This window comes from Hippocampus guttulatus, chromosome 9 (genome assembly GCF_054856545.1).
Source record: "Hippocampus guttulatus isolate MCC_2025c chromosome 9, RoL_Hgut_1.0, whole genome shotgun sequence".
Lineage (NCBI taxonomy): Eukaryota > Metazoa > Chordata > Actinopteri > Syngnathiformes > Syngnathidae > Hippocampus > Hippocampus guttulatus.
This window is the reverse complement of record NC_141269.1, coordinates 1,496,335-1,511,090: the sequence shown is the minus strand read 5'-3', so window position 1 is coordinate 1,511,090 and position 14,756 is coordinate 1,496,335. Positions and strand designations below refer to the sequence as shown.

The window sequence follows — 14,756 nt, the reverse complement described above, 5'->3', positions numbered from 1 at the left end:
AAAATGCAGGAAAATTAGGAAAAAAAAACAATCGACGAAAAACGGAAACAAAAAGCCGCATCATTCTCGCCTGGATTCCGGATTCACCAGAACAATTCACAGCCCGGTTTGGCTGTCATAAATCGGAAGTGGCCGATGAGACCTTTCGTGTGAATCCAGGCGACAACACAATGAGGGACGTAGCGGCCACTTCGTTAGGTGCGGCATCGAATGCCCTTACGGCAGACGCGCTCGCACCGCTGCGGCCGTTTCTAATCTTAGCACGCGTTGCCAACGACAGCCGCTGGTGGCTAAAGCCAACAATGCGCATTTGTCACCGTCACATTGATCGCGCATAGATTAGCTGTGGTGGAATGTCAGGTCCAAATAGAAGAGGCAAGCATGGAGTCACGAGATCGTGTTCCGGCCCGTCTTAAAAGTTTCCGCAGCCTCATCAACTTGTTAGCTGTCACTGCCGACTTCCTCCGGCGTTTTCAGAGTCTTCCGCAAAGTTAATCTATGTCCGAGCCCGTTTGGTCGGTCGGGTACATCAAAGACCAATTTGTGTCTTTGCCGAACCGAAACGTGCGTCGAAGCTTCGGTTTGCGCAACGGGTGTGTTTTGTTCAACATCCAAGACAATTTCAAAGTCATTGCCCAACGTGGGGCGGTTGTTTTTCTGAACACAGTTAACAATTTTGAGTCGTTGGTAAGCTTAGAAATATGCGTTGGTACATTAGTAAATGTCCGTTATTTCAACCTTCGGAGCGAATGGAATCTTTGACTAAGCTAGCCGTTTGTGATTTCGTTCACTTCATGGACAATCGAGGCTCTTTGACGAACATCATCCATCGTTTGGAATTATTCATGAACTCTTACAACAACAATTGAGTCCAAACTTGTGAGTGACCCAACTTTGGGAGTGATTGATTGAACGCAAGAAGGTGGGTCAAACGAATAACCCACAAAACCCCAATTTTTTTTGTACAAAAGAAACTTTTTTTTCCGTTGTTGTTTTTGTACAAAGACATTCGAGCCATTGAGAACTCGAATGGGCTCATTTTTAATTTCGATGAAATCGATCCGAGAAAACACATCTTTCAGATCATGATTGATGGAAATAAAGGTTTGGTTCCATTTTTTACATATAGGGGGCAGTCTGTTATTGCATTTTTTTTTTTTAAACGCTTGGGCGGAAGTGAATTTTACGTTTGATCTGCCATGAAATCTGAACAGCTAAAACAGATGTTTGGACTTGGACCACGATTAAACTCAACGTTTACAGCCATTTTGCGGCAGTCGTAAAATTGTTAATTAGTCCGCTGGCAGTGGGGATTGAAAGTTGCTGTAACTTCAAATCCTACAATGGACAAAAAATTGTGAACCCAAAGTGAAAGTTAACACGAGGATTTACATACCATAGGTGTTTTTTTTCCCCCTCAACATTGATAATGAGTCTTCCAGCAACCTAATGTAGTTTTCGTGGCCTTTAATTTCCTGAACATGCCTCCGAGCGTTCTTCCCCATGAGATTGCGGGAGTCACGACACGACGCAAAACGTCGCCAAGCTGCAAGAAATCCAACTTCCGCTTGGCCGCGAGCCGCTCCGCTTGGGCTTAAACGTGACGAGCGATGCTGAGTCACGGCCCAGACGAACCGCATCTGGAGCCGGGCCAAAGAGCCACGATGACCAGAGCGAGAGCGAGATGCTTCTCAAATGTGCTAAGCACTCGCAGCTCTTCCCTCAAGTGTCTGTTACTCCCTGAGAGGTGCGAAAATAACCCAAAAATGGTGACAGGGAGACGACATAACGAGAGGAAATGGAACCGTAAAAGGCCGCAAAGGGTAAAGGAAGCAAAATGGCAGTCGCGGACACCTGTCAAAGCCACATGACTTTTATGGACATTGACGAAAATGTTTTTGTGTTGTTTTGTTCTCTCGTTGACAAACTATGGAAAGGAAAGGATAAAAACCTGATAACCAGGAGAGATGGTGGACTCACGGAAGAACCGCAGATTCACATGAGTCACTTCGAGCAGGTGAGATGACTGTAGTTGTGGACTCCGATGAATTTGGTTCCAAAATCACCGTAGACTCAGATGATTCCATTGCTTTCAAAGACTCGATGTCGCGGCTCTCGTGACATCGCTTGCCGGACTCTGAGTCAGCGCACTGCCCAGACTATAACGTGTGTTGGATCACTGACTCAGTCATGGGACTCGCAAAAACCAAACGAATGCCAGGAGGCTTCCGTTGAATCGTGTGACTGACTTCAGTCGGTTGCCTCACTGAGCGCCGCGCGTAACTCGGAGGATTCCTTGGAATCAGGTGGCTGATTAGGTCAACATGGCCAGGTCATGTTTTCCATCATGAGATCAGTGGAGAAGATCGTTTTTCACCGACCCTCACTGAAATTAAGGGAATCGGCGACCATAACAGTCCTGGCCGATTGATCGGTGCACCCCTGATTTTATGTCCCCAAGGATGCGAAGTTGAACTGACTTTATCGCACAAAGCTACATGACGACCTCGATTCCTTTCTCTTGGACTGACTATTTTGCCGGCCAAATTGGATCCGGTGGTTCCCCCCCATGAGGGAGCAGCAGTCGGTGGCAAAACAAAAACACAACCGTTTGCGTATTGAAACAACAATGAGGGCCGATTATCTGGCGGCGGCATGCGGCGAAGCTGTCATCACAGGTGAACGCCTTTGACAAAAGTGCAAGAGAAAAGCGCTTAATTGGACCGAAAGGGATTTGAATGGTTGCACTTAGGCAGCGCGAGCGCACAAGAACGGCGCTTGACTCGCATTTACCTCTCGTTTGTTCGCTTGCTCAAGTGACAATCAACTGTTGTTGTTTTGGTTAAACCTTCAAGACAATTTCGTAACTTGGACTGGGACGTGGAAACTCAAAAAAAAAAACAACCTTTGGGTGCACTTACAATGTGACTGTGTGAACATGAAAGAAATCTTTCGGGGGAATTTAATGCCCACGTTTTGTAAACATCAAAGATAAACTGACGAAACTTGAAAAAACAGCAAAACAAAAACACAAGTGAGTCGAAACGGATTTTGGGTCTTGAGTGCACGTTTCTGTTAACATCAAAGATGAAATATTAGTAACACGCAAGTAAACGAGGGTTTGAAACATTTCAGCTGCAAATTCTTTCCAGCATTCATCTAGAGATTTTTTTGGGATATATATTTTTGGTTGCCCCCCCCAACCCCCACCCCCGCCTCTATTCCATCCCATAATATCCATCTCCCGCCCGGTGATGGATGTCGGCCTCCAGCTGACTGCCGAGCGCGACGCTGGATCAAAACATCATTTCGTTCATTTGTTTTGGCCCCCGATCTAAACGGCTTCTTTGCCCATCCGTCATTTGTTTGCTTTTTAAAAAATATATATAACGCAGGGTGGGAGGGAGGTTTCGTTCCCATCGTGCACCTTTTTTTGTTTTTTTTTAAGTCCTCTCATTTGATTTTGGAGGGAAAATCTGCTCCATTGTTGTACTTGACATTATTCTGCCTGCTGTTGATTTTGATTCTGTAAGGTGGCAGTCAATAACTGAAGAGAGGAGCACACGTACTGAAATTGGGACATGTACAGTTTTTTATTATTATTATTTTTTTAATCTTGTGGATTATTTCTAGTGTTTTTTTTTTTTTTTTTTTGCACAGGGCTAACAAATAGCTTGTAGGTGGCGGCGTTATAATGGTTTCAGGAGCGTCACTTTCAAAACAGACAGTCGTGCAGCAGCACATGTAGACAGACAGTATAACTAACACTCACATGCATATGTTCTTTATCCTCTGGGAAAAAAAACACTATTACTGCACATTACCGAGTGACAGAAGTTTAGAGCTACTCTTTGTTTACATGATTTTTTACATTGTCCAAAATAGTTTTTATTTAAATGTCATGAGTAGTTGTTTTTAGAAATTACAATATCCCTATTAAACCCACTTTTTTTTTTTTTTTGCGGTGGCATGTTGGAACCGATTAATGGCATTTGCATTCATTTCAGTGGGGAAAGATGATTTGAGATATGATTGCTCTGAAATATGAAGTGAGAGAACTCCTGACGATAGTTTTGTTGATATTATTTCTACTATGCGTGATGGGTGTTATGATGAATAATTTGCCAGAGAAGCGCTCGCATCTCTACGATGCACACTTATTTTATTTTTTTTTGACTGTGTGGTTTATTTCAATAGTCATTGTGTTTATTGTGACCGTGCGGGGTGGAGATATTTCCTTTCCTTGAGCGCCTTCGGGTGCTTTTGGCTGGCTGCGTGCTCCTGCCCGCCGCCCCGGAGTGTTTTTGTGGTCAGTAAGCTGACATTTATTCACAATTGTGGTCCTGCCGCCCTTTATCCCCCCCGCTCTTTGTCACGCTAACGCTCCCGGCCACCCTAACCTTTACGTTAAGGATCTAAATGCAGATGGTGTAAGGGGAAAAAAAAGAGGCGGAAAGAAGAAGAAAAGAGTGGAAAACACACGGGCCGCCCGTGTCGCCGTTGACCTTCGTACGTGCCGCCGCTGACATTCTCCCGAGCGGGATGGAAACTATTTCCGGATTTTTTATTTTTTTATTTTTCCTGCCGGTGGGAAAATGTTTGCACGGATCAGCTGCCGTCGCGAGGTTAGCGTGAGATGACAGACGGGATGACAGGAAGGAGCGGAAAGGTTGTCAAAAATCTCCATGAGAGGCCGAGTTATCACATCAGTAAAAGGCGAGTTGACGAGGGCGGCTTATTTCCATAGTGCAAGGTGGCCGTTATGATTGACCGTGAATTATATGCCTGGCCGTGTCTGGTTTTTTTTTTTTTTTTTTGGGCATTATGTACTGTATATTATTTCTCGCCATTGTATTTATTTCTCTTGTGCAAGGCGCCGTTTCTCATGAATTAAGAAATAGCGATTACCCGACAGTATTTTTGGGGGATGACGAAATGAATCTGGATGAGAGCCATTGTTCTATTGAAGTACCCGTCATGACAATTCAGAGATTTGCTTCAAAATGTATTTCAAACGTTACATCTTTGAAGACAATTGCGAACGACGTCACACTCGGACACTTGCCCACATAAGCCCCGAGAGTTTCTTTTCGCAGTCATCAAATGTAACATGTTACGTGAGTACACAAAAGTAATCGAAACAGTCAAACTGTTTACATTTTCATCTGGGTGACTGTAATCGATTACACGTCAAAAGTAATGAAACGTTCGTTGTAGCAGTAATCCAAATGTCATCGGATGGCATTAGTTATTTTTGTCTGTAAATATAAATGGAACTAGCCAGTGCGTTTGCATGGTGATCTGGGTAACTTGTAACTGCAATCGATTACAAGTCATAAGTAAAGAAGGAAGATACGAGGCACTGTACGTATGACAAGTGTAGGCCCACATGCCTTTTTTTTCCCCTCTCTCACTCTTTTCTAGTCATTCTGTTTAATTCAAGTGCGCGAGTGATTGAGTCACTTATGGAATTTGCGCCACGCAGCGGCCCCGAATCTCGTATTCGCATCTGCTCCGTCAAACGACGTTCATGTCTTTTTACGCGGGTAGACGAGATTGGAGTCAAAGCGGGCTCGAACGACTTTTCTCTCTCCCTCCTCAGCGAGGCGGAAGCGCGGCCTCCTCCATCAGTGAGCCGCTAATTTGCCGTGGCTAATCTGCTTTTTGGAGTTTCCTGGATAAATATTAGGACCTATTTGACCAGCGGCCTCTTTTCAATTAGGCGCGGGGCGCCCCGTACCGGCTGCTTAATTTCACTCCACCATTGATTGGATTTTTATCTTCAGCTGCCAATCTCCTGCCTCCGCCGGCTCGGCTGTCCTCAGACTTTTATTAATAACGACTCCTCTGTCCCGCTTTCTCCCATCAGCTCCAGAGACTTCCTGCTCTCGTTCTGGCTTTCGTTCAGAGAAACTAATAGGTTTCGGAACGTCGTGGAAAAGGGAAAGTTTGCTTGAAGAGGTTTCGCCCTGGTCAGGAGACTCCCCGCCGTTGAAAAGTGAAGTCTTCAGCCAGGGGGGAAAAAAAAAAAAAAAAAAGAGAGGTGAGTGATGGGTCTGGATAGCCATGTTGTGGACTCGCTAACTCTGAGATGTTGCGTGTAACAAGAAGCATATTGGACCTCAGTAAAGAAAGAAACGGGACATTTCAACTCATAATGTATTTTTTTTGGAAGATAATCCACATTTTCTGCTTCTCAAATTCCAAATGGTCTTTTCTGAAAGATGATGCCAGTCCGTGACTGCTCTCAAGGAACATGTAGCGTTTATGTCCACTGCGTTGGCTTAATTGCTGTCAATCTCCCGCAAAATCAATTGGGATCTTCATGATCGAACTAATAATTGCCTCGCAAGTTCGGAAGATGCTTTGCCTAATGGAACTGGCGGAGTGAAGTGTAAAGGAAGGCGCGCCGCTCCGGGTTTTGATCTCGGCTAGCGCAGGTGAGCGATAGCTGCAATTCACGAGCGTTTCTACAATGGCGTATCCAAACAAGCCTCGAATTCAAAATCAGTTGCGTCCTTTCACTCTCCAAATCGCAACCTTTTTTTCCCCACCAATTGTCACCGTTGGCGCTCTCAGACAGCTTATCAGTGACAAACTTTTGTCAGCCTCGACTTTGCTCTTTCACTGTCGCTAATGAAAGCGAAGCTAATTTGAGAGTTTGAAAACTCATTAAGATCAAACCAGCCACCATAGAGAGGCAAATACTGTCTTATTAGACGGACGGCAGTGGGTGCTTTGTATTTGATTTTTTTTGAAGTTTTCCTCCGTCGCTCGGCGCCACCTGTCAGATAAAACGCGTTTGGGATTATTTGCGTCAAGTTCTGTTCACGCGGAAACTGTCTCGGGATAACGGATACTGAAATCAAACTCTTGTCTTGAGGCACTGGCGGAACGGTGGGCTTCACTCTTTCAGTTCATTTAACTCTTTCCCTGACTCGACGGGCTGCTGTTGACATCGGAACCGGACATGAACGGCTGGTAATTCTAAATGATAAAGAGCTGAGCGTTGAAATCCAACTCATACGAATTGGAAGCCTGCCTTGTCGCCTAGATGGTGCGCCGTACACACGAGACGGGAAGTAAATACGACGGTTGTGCATTCTAGAGGCTGATTGATTGAGACACCATCACGTGCAACTGGTAGAAGAGCAAATTCAGGCCCAACTAGTTTGCTATCTCGGCGGTCTATCTCCAAACAGGAAGCAGATGGGAAGCAAATGAAGGTTGACTTTGAGCCATCCCAAACTCCCTGAAGTTAAAATTCGACACATCCGCTGAGACCAAGAGCAGAGAGTCCATTCTACTCGACGAGTTTGCTACTTCGACAGGCTGCGGGTAACCATTGAAACAGGGAGTAAACGGGAAGAGAACAAAGTTTTGTTGAGGGCCTTCCCAACTACCTACCCTCAAAAATCAAAATTCCTCTGAAGCCACAAGTAGAGCCAAATTTGTTTTATGCCTGGATGGGCTGCAGTAAATGTTGACACGGGAAAGTCAACAGGTTTGGGTCGGATATTAAAGTTATCATTGAACACCCCCTCCAATGCGAGCGGCGCATGCGTGTATTACTCAGGCCCGTCTAGTTTGCTGCAAAGATGGGGTGCTCTTCCCCCTGAGGAGGATGAAGAAAATGCAGCAGACATGCTGGCGTGACCCGGGTCACTAATAAAGAGATGCAAAGGTCAGTTCACCTTGGACGCCACACGCACCGCCACCTGTCTAAGCCCTTTTTATATGGACTGCTTTCATAATTTTCTTAAATTAGTGTTTCTGACTGTAATGATATTTCTATTTGTGTTTTAATCATTTTCTATTCATTTCCACCCTTCCCCGAGTAAATCTTTCATCTGAGCGCCATCATCCGATTTAGTATTTAGTTGGGACGACTTATGCTCATATTATGCAAAGCGGATGATGAATATTCAGTGACTGCGCTATTTGCATACCCCCCCCCCCCCCCAGCCCCCACCCCACATGGTTACAGTAAATGATAGTTGCCGTAATGCGATTCAACAACTGGAAATATCTGTTATCCTAATGTTTATGATGATTACGTATTTAACTTGCAATAATATATTCCAAGGAATCGCGCGCGGGCATGCTTCATCAAGGCCGAGCTACTTTGCCGCTGTCGAAAAAGGAGGTAAACAGGAAGTCAATATGAAGATTGTTTTAGGACCGTTTCCAACTAACTCAAGCAGCAGAGGGCACACATAATTCACGTCCAACTATTGACCTGCCTCAACAGGCTGTTGTAAACGGCAAAGAAAAGTCATTCAAAGTCTGAGTCAACTCACAACTTTTCTTTCCAATTTGCCCCACGCGCCTTCACAAGCCCAAACACGGCATTCTGATTCATATCGCGTGAGTGGAATATGAGTTAAGCAGTGGAATCCACCCGTTTTCAGCCATCTCGCCAGGGGGGCAGGGTGGTGGCCATTTTGTCACTTTCTGTTCACATTCCAGTTGCTCAGGTAATGACCAATCATGATTGGTTGCTACCTGAGCCCGTGAGCAACCGGGATGTCGTTTTCGGTCGACAGCGAGCTGCAACATAGATGATGGAAAAAAAAAACCCGTGTGGATTTGACTGCTTAACTCATATTCCACATACGCAATATTAATCTGAATGCCGTGTTTAGACGAGTGGGGTTCCATAGAACATGTTCTTATCAAGATCATTTGGGGGTTGACTCCTCCATTAAATCTAAATAAATAAATACATTTAAAAAAAAATCATGATAATGGCATGTCGATATCTCTCGAGGCCATCTCTCATTGGACTAACGAAATGCTAGCATGAGCCTTCTCGAGAAGCTACCTTTGATTGTTCTGCCCTCTTTTTCGTACGCCGAATCATTTTTCGCAAGCCTTTGTCTATTCACAGCAAACCATAACTGAGCACATTAGCGTTTGAACTCATAAAGGTCTTTTTTCCAGAAGCCAAGAGGTTTCTTCATAAATAACTCTGGAGGACTTGAGCTGCAATGTATGTTAGCACTCGTTAGCTTCTTCGCTTCTCTGATAAATCAACAAATGGTCCGAGTTAACGAGTGGAATCTATCAAGGCTCGCTCGTAGGAGAGGATGCCGTCATGCCGGCTTCTCTCCGCCGCCTCGCGTTAGTTAGCCGCGCTAATGCTCACAACGAGGGGACGGGACGAACGGGGAGGGTACTCCTCCGTCCCGCGGCGAGAGAGCGAGCTAGCGAGCAAAGGCATTAGCCACGCTAATCTCATTAAAGCGGACCCGCGAGTGAATCCTGCGGGAGTGTGCCAGAGACGGATGAGCCGCTTTATTATTAAAAAGGTTCGGGGATGCGGCGGTCGGAATGGAGAGCAGGAGAAGAGGACGGAGACAGATGGCCGTGGAAAAGATGGGGAAAAAACGTTGACGGCGGAAATGTGATGGACGGACAGGCAGGCGAGATAGGCCCAGAGGATCCCAGTGACGTCATCACTCAGGCTTTCTGGAAAAACAAATGAAAACTCACTGAATTGGAGAATCAAAAATCCAAACGCTAACTATAGTGACAAATCCCAAACGATTACAACCCTGATTACGATGCAAAACGAAAGCTTTTTCAAGTAACTCCCCAAAGTCGGTCCATTTCTTACAATGTACAAGAACAGGCTAGCGATCATTAAAAGCAAACAACACACAAGTCTGGCTTCTTCTCATCTTTTCAGTCGATCCTTTCGTTCCCATTCCTCATGTCCATTAACGTCCCGATTCAACCTGTTTTTTTTTTTCTTTCCGGTTATCCTCCAGAAATCTCTTGTGTGGTTGACACTTCCTGTCTGCTTCTCCCTTTTGTCTGCTTTGTCTTTGTGACACCGTCTGTCTGTGCCGGTCCCGAGGGCGTTTCCTTATCTTCACGACCTCCTCAAGCGACACCTTCAAAGACAAGAATTCCCCCCCACCCCTCACTCACCTCCGGTGTCGACTTTTCCCCGATGTCTGATGGCATTTCGCAGGCTCACTTGGAGACCGAGACGAACCCAGACATTCCGTTATTTTAAGGAGCACTGACTGAAGACGTCTACTGCTGCGTTAGCCTGTTCGCTAATGCTTCGACTGCTAATACAGCCCACGGCGCCGAACATACCGCCTCGGATTACATGAAGAAAAATTGCCTCAATACTGTAGTGCGATTTATAGTTCAGAACAGGGGTGGCCAACCCGCGGCTCGCGAGCCGCACGCGGCTCTTTGGCTGGTTCAATGTGGCTCCTGGGCTTTCGCACGACTAGCGTCGAAAACGCGTCGGCAGTGGCGCTGACATTCAAACTAAGGCGCGAAAGACACAGACATACGACGTCAGCCTATCATCAATCCCGTTACTTGATTGACATAGAGGGCAACCAATCAGATGACTGAATCGCTGCTCACGCGCAAACAGCTAGTCAACGAATTACCTCTGAATTTAAGGTGGGGGGGGGGGGCTAATATGTCGATCGCAATCGACCGGGAGCCAGCGGACCGCAAGGGGTGGGAGGAGGAAACAATTTGTGTTTTGGCATTTTTAGCTTTCGTTCATGTTCGGGCTGTTGCTCATGGTGGAGTTAGTGCATATGTGTGCGAGTGCATGGTTGGGCACCCGCGCGTGTGTGTGTGTCCTTGCATGTGCATGTTCGTGTCGATCGTGGGAAGTTGGTCGCTTCGAAAGTCGATCTTTGGGCCAAAAAGCGTGTGTATGTGCGCGCGTGCGTGTGTATGTGCGCGCGTGAGGAAGGGATGCCCATGTGCATGATGTGGCTCTATGCAGTAACACGGTAAAAAAATTGTCTCTTCGTCTCTGACTGGTTGGCCATCCCCGGTTTAGAACCTTGACTATGTACCCCACAAAAAGAGCATGTGGCCGTCTCATGTTTGGACGTTCTTGGTTTGAATCTGCAAGCTGTGAGCGTGCCAGCTGTTCGCGTCGTATGAATGTCCATTTTCTCTGGGTTAAAGCGAACGCTAGTTTGACATGAGGACTCGTTTCTGCACGCCGCTGACGGCGCATCTGAGATAGCGGTGCTAAAAAAGCGCGGACGCCCGTCCATATTTAAATGAATTACTAGCCTCCAAATGTCAGCCTCTAAAAGGATTGACATTTGTCCAATCTGGTAAGACTCGAGGCCAGATCAAGTGCTTGGATTGATGCTTTCATCTGTTTGGGATGCAAAACAGCTAGTTTGCTCAACTGCAAGAGGAACGACCATCATCATCATCATCATCTGATGCATTCTCATCGCAACGCTTTTATATGGTATCACATGACAATATTACAAAAATAAGAATTCCTTTGGTTTGAAATGGTGTTGCCAAGACGAGTCGACGAATCACGACTACGTCGACGACCAACTCCGTCGACAGGTAATTTGACGTCATCAGAATTGTTCTTGCAGTTTTGCTTTTCGAAAGCGCCTCATCTCCCGCCGTCCCTGCTGGCCGCCTGCGCGTGTGTGACACGCATAAGCAGCCGCGGTAATCCGAAACACTGTGGCAGCGTCTCGGTGAACCGGCGAGGCTCGAAATAAGCGCTTTCGACTCGGAGTTTGCAGGGCAAAATTAGCATTTCGCATCTCATCAAAACACGTTGAATAACAAAACTCAGACTCACCCGCCCAGCTTTATTTTGATATTTTACAAATGAGCCAATACATTGACTAATGGCGACTACTTCTGGTGACTAGTCGACTAGCAAACGTTGATGGCAGCCCGAGTAGCTGTACCCGACTGCTTTTGAACCAAATCTACAGTCAGTTGCAGTTTCTCGAGGGGCAACACAGACCGAGTTTAGTGTAGCGGCAAGAGATAACGACACACACAAGCGCGCGTGCGCGCGTGCACACACACCGCCGTGTTTGTTACGTGGCAGCCGATAGGGAAAAGCTCACCCAGCCTCGCAGTCCACATGAGATCAGGACGGACGATACTCTGCCGTCCACTCGGGTAAACACACGCACTGGCGCATCAACGCTCACATTCTTTTGCAACATTTGTCAGAACTTATTGGAGCCGGCACACTGTGACTATACGCAGCAAATCGTCAGCTCATTTTAAACTGTAATCCAATGTTGATTGAGTGGTTGCATGAAAACGTTGACCCCAAGTTTCCATCTTAATAATAAAGATTGTTTTTAGTTGGACGTTAGCTTTCAACGGTGGCCTAATTATCGGCACAATTTTGCGGTATCAGACCAATCAAAGTGACGCCCCCCCCCCCGCCCCCCCCCCAATACCATGCCGACAATTATAGATATCGTGCATCCCAAGCATGATTCATCCTCACTGGCCTTTTCTCGTACGCCGTGAGCACACGATGAAGCTCAGACGGAACGAGGCTGGTTAAAAACGACAAAGGGATAATGAAGGGCCAATACAGGAGTGCGATATCGTTCAAACGGGGCAACAATAATATCATGATACCGTACGATATAGGGTGATCTTTTTCCAATGGACTAAAATCACGGTAGTGTGGTGATATTTTGCCAACTATACAAATGGCATCTTAATACAATATGAACAAGATATGCCGATTTCACTACAATTGGTTGCGATAGACCGCTTCACAGTGTAATCCGTTTATCAGTAGTATCACGATACAATGATACAAGTCAAGTCGGACGCTTTTCCGAGGATTTCTGAACATTTTTGCACTCCAGAAAATCTGGACCGCCGTTTGTGTGTCCCCTCAGCAGCGTGCATAATGATAATTTGGGGGGACAAAGCGCTTCTTATCTCCGTTAGGAAGAGCAAAAGAAGACCGCCCGACATTTTTTTTTTTCTAACCAGCCATCATAGGCTGTTAGTGCTCTTCTTTTTCTCTCTTTCCAATTTCATCAGCAGCCCACTTCCCCAAAGACTGCGGCTTCGTGCATCATCTCCTTCTGTGACCCCAAATCGATCCCCCTCGTATTGTCATCGAATATCGCCCCGGCCCAACGCTGCCACCCGCCTCCATAGACCGGGCCCATTTAGGCGCTCCACCGCATACTTTGAATGGAACGTCTTCATATCAGTGCTAGCAAAGGTCTTCGACGGCTAACGTGCTAACTGCTGGCGTCACTCGAATACATTTGGGTTTTGGTGTATTTTCCGAACGATTGGATTCCTACACGAATGCCACAATGCAGGAATGATGCTAAAAACTCAACCGCGGTCCCGGTTGGGTAATAACGAACTTTTCTAGTCACACCGTAAAATCCGACATCATGAGCATTGAAGCCACGATTTGCTCTGCCCTGCTGTATTCCACTTCAGTGTTACGGTCATTGAGGCTTGCTTCCGTCTATCTGCGAGTGCGAAGCAAAACTCAGGATTGTTGTTTTTGTGTGAGCTGGATTTCAGTATCGGTTCTCATTGGGTCCAGTACCTCTTGAAGAGTCCAATGTGAGCACCAGTGGCGGTTCTAGGGGGGGGTGGGCAACGGGGGCCAGTGCCCCTGTAGCACCGATTCTGGCCCCCCCTCCGAGCGCAGATTACGCAGTCGTGCCGAGTCGCCGACGCGAAAGGTGGAACTAAAGTGCGTGATTTAACATTCTAGTCGGACCCTTTAGTGCGCTGCGCCACTTAAAAATGAGCGGGAAAATGAGAAGCAGTCCGCAGAGAAGGAAATTACCACGACACGAGTGCTATTTGCGTGTGTGCGCGGTGTGTGAGTGTGTGTGTGTGTGTGTGTGTAACTTTTTTAGTCTCCCTTTTTATTTTAATTTTTATTTAACAGGATCAATATATATGCCCCCCCATCAAAACCCCTGGCCCCAGCCTGGCCCCCTCAGTGAAATTGATCCAGAACCGCCCCTGGTGAGCACCCATAGCGGGTTTGCTTGGCTTCTGAGCAGCTTCGGGCTGCGTCCGCTTTTAAGCGCGCATGTAAAAAGACTGCGCTCACAAAGCAAGTACAATTAAACCCAGACAGCCGCATATGTTTTCTCCATTAAAGTGTCTGTGTGTGTGCGTGCGTGCGTGTGGACTGCAGATAGGGAACTTCATTAATAAGCCCCGAGGACGAACACACACACGCTCATGCGCGCGCAGGCGCAGCGAAATGAGACAGCGAATGGACTATTTTGGCTGCAATGTCTCCTCTCTGCCCCGTTCGGGTGCGTTCATCCACGCGCTTTGCATCGTCGTGCTTTTGTTGCATTCAAGCTACCGCAATGGAAAGAGGAGATTTGGACGAAAAAGGACAAGTGAAAAAAACCCCCAAATAGGTCACTTTTTTTTTTGTTTTGTTTTTTTAAATTTAGCAGTAACTCAGCCAAATTATGATGAGGGAGAGATTTTTTCTCCTAATCATGTTTGGGCCAAGTTGAATAAAAAAATCTTTACATTGTATTTTCAAAATGGGAAGAAAACAAAATCTTTTTTCCCCCTTTTAATTGTATTTGTCTTTTCAACATGCAACAGGTACGCACCACAAAGTAAGTTTTTACATTTTCAAAATGGAATAAAAGCATTTAATCCTCTCTCTCTCTCTCTGTCTCTCTCTCTCTCTCTCTCTCTATATATATATACACACACACACACACATTAAAAAAACCCAAGATATCTTTTAAGATATTTTCTTGTTGTCTTTTTTCTCTTTTTTAAAACTACTGCTCACTTTGTCATGACAAAACACGGAGCGACGTCATCGCCACCATGCACAAGAGAACTCGACACAAAGACGGTGTTTGGGGGCAAAGTCCGTCGTCACATTTGGAACATGTCGATGATGTTCCAAGTGAACCATTTCTAAATTTGAAATGCTAGAAAAGAGTAAA

The 14,756-nt window shown here is 46.1% G+C and overlaps 1 long non-coding RNA gene across 1 annotated transcript in view; it reads left to right on the top strand.

The window, feature by feature from the left end:
• The window catches only part of LOC147199734 (uncharacterized), a 36,754-nt gene extending 22,295 nt beyond the window's left edge, over positions 1 to 14,459 (top strand). The window contains exon 4 of the long non-coding RNA XR_015101738.1: positions 5,870 to 14,459. This is a non-coding gene — a long non-coding RNA (uncharacterized LOC147199734). The remainder of the gene's footprint in view (positions 1 to 5,869) is intronic.
• The last annotated feature ends 297 nt before the right edge of the window (positions 14,460 to 14,756 follow it).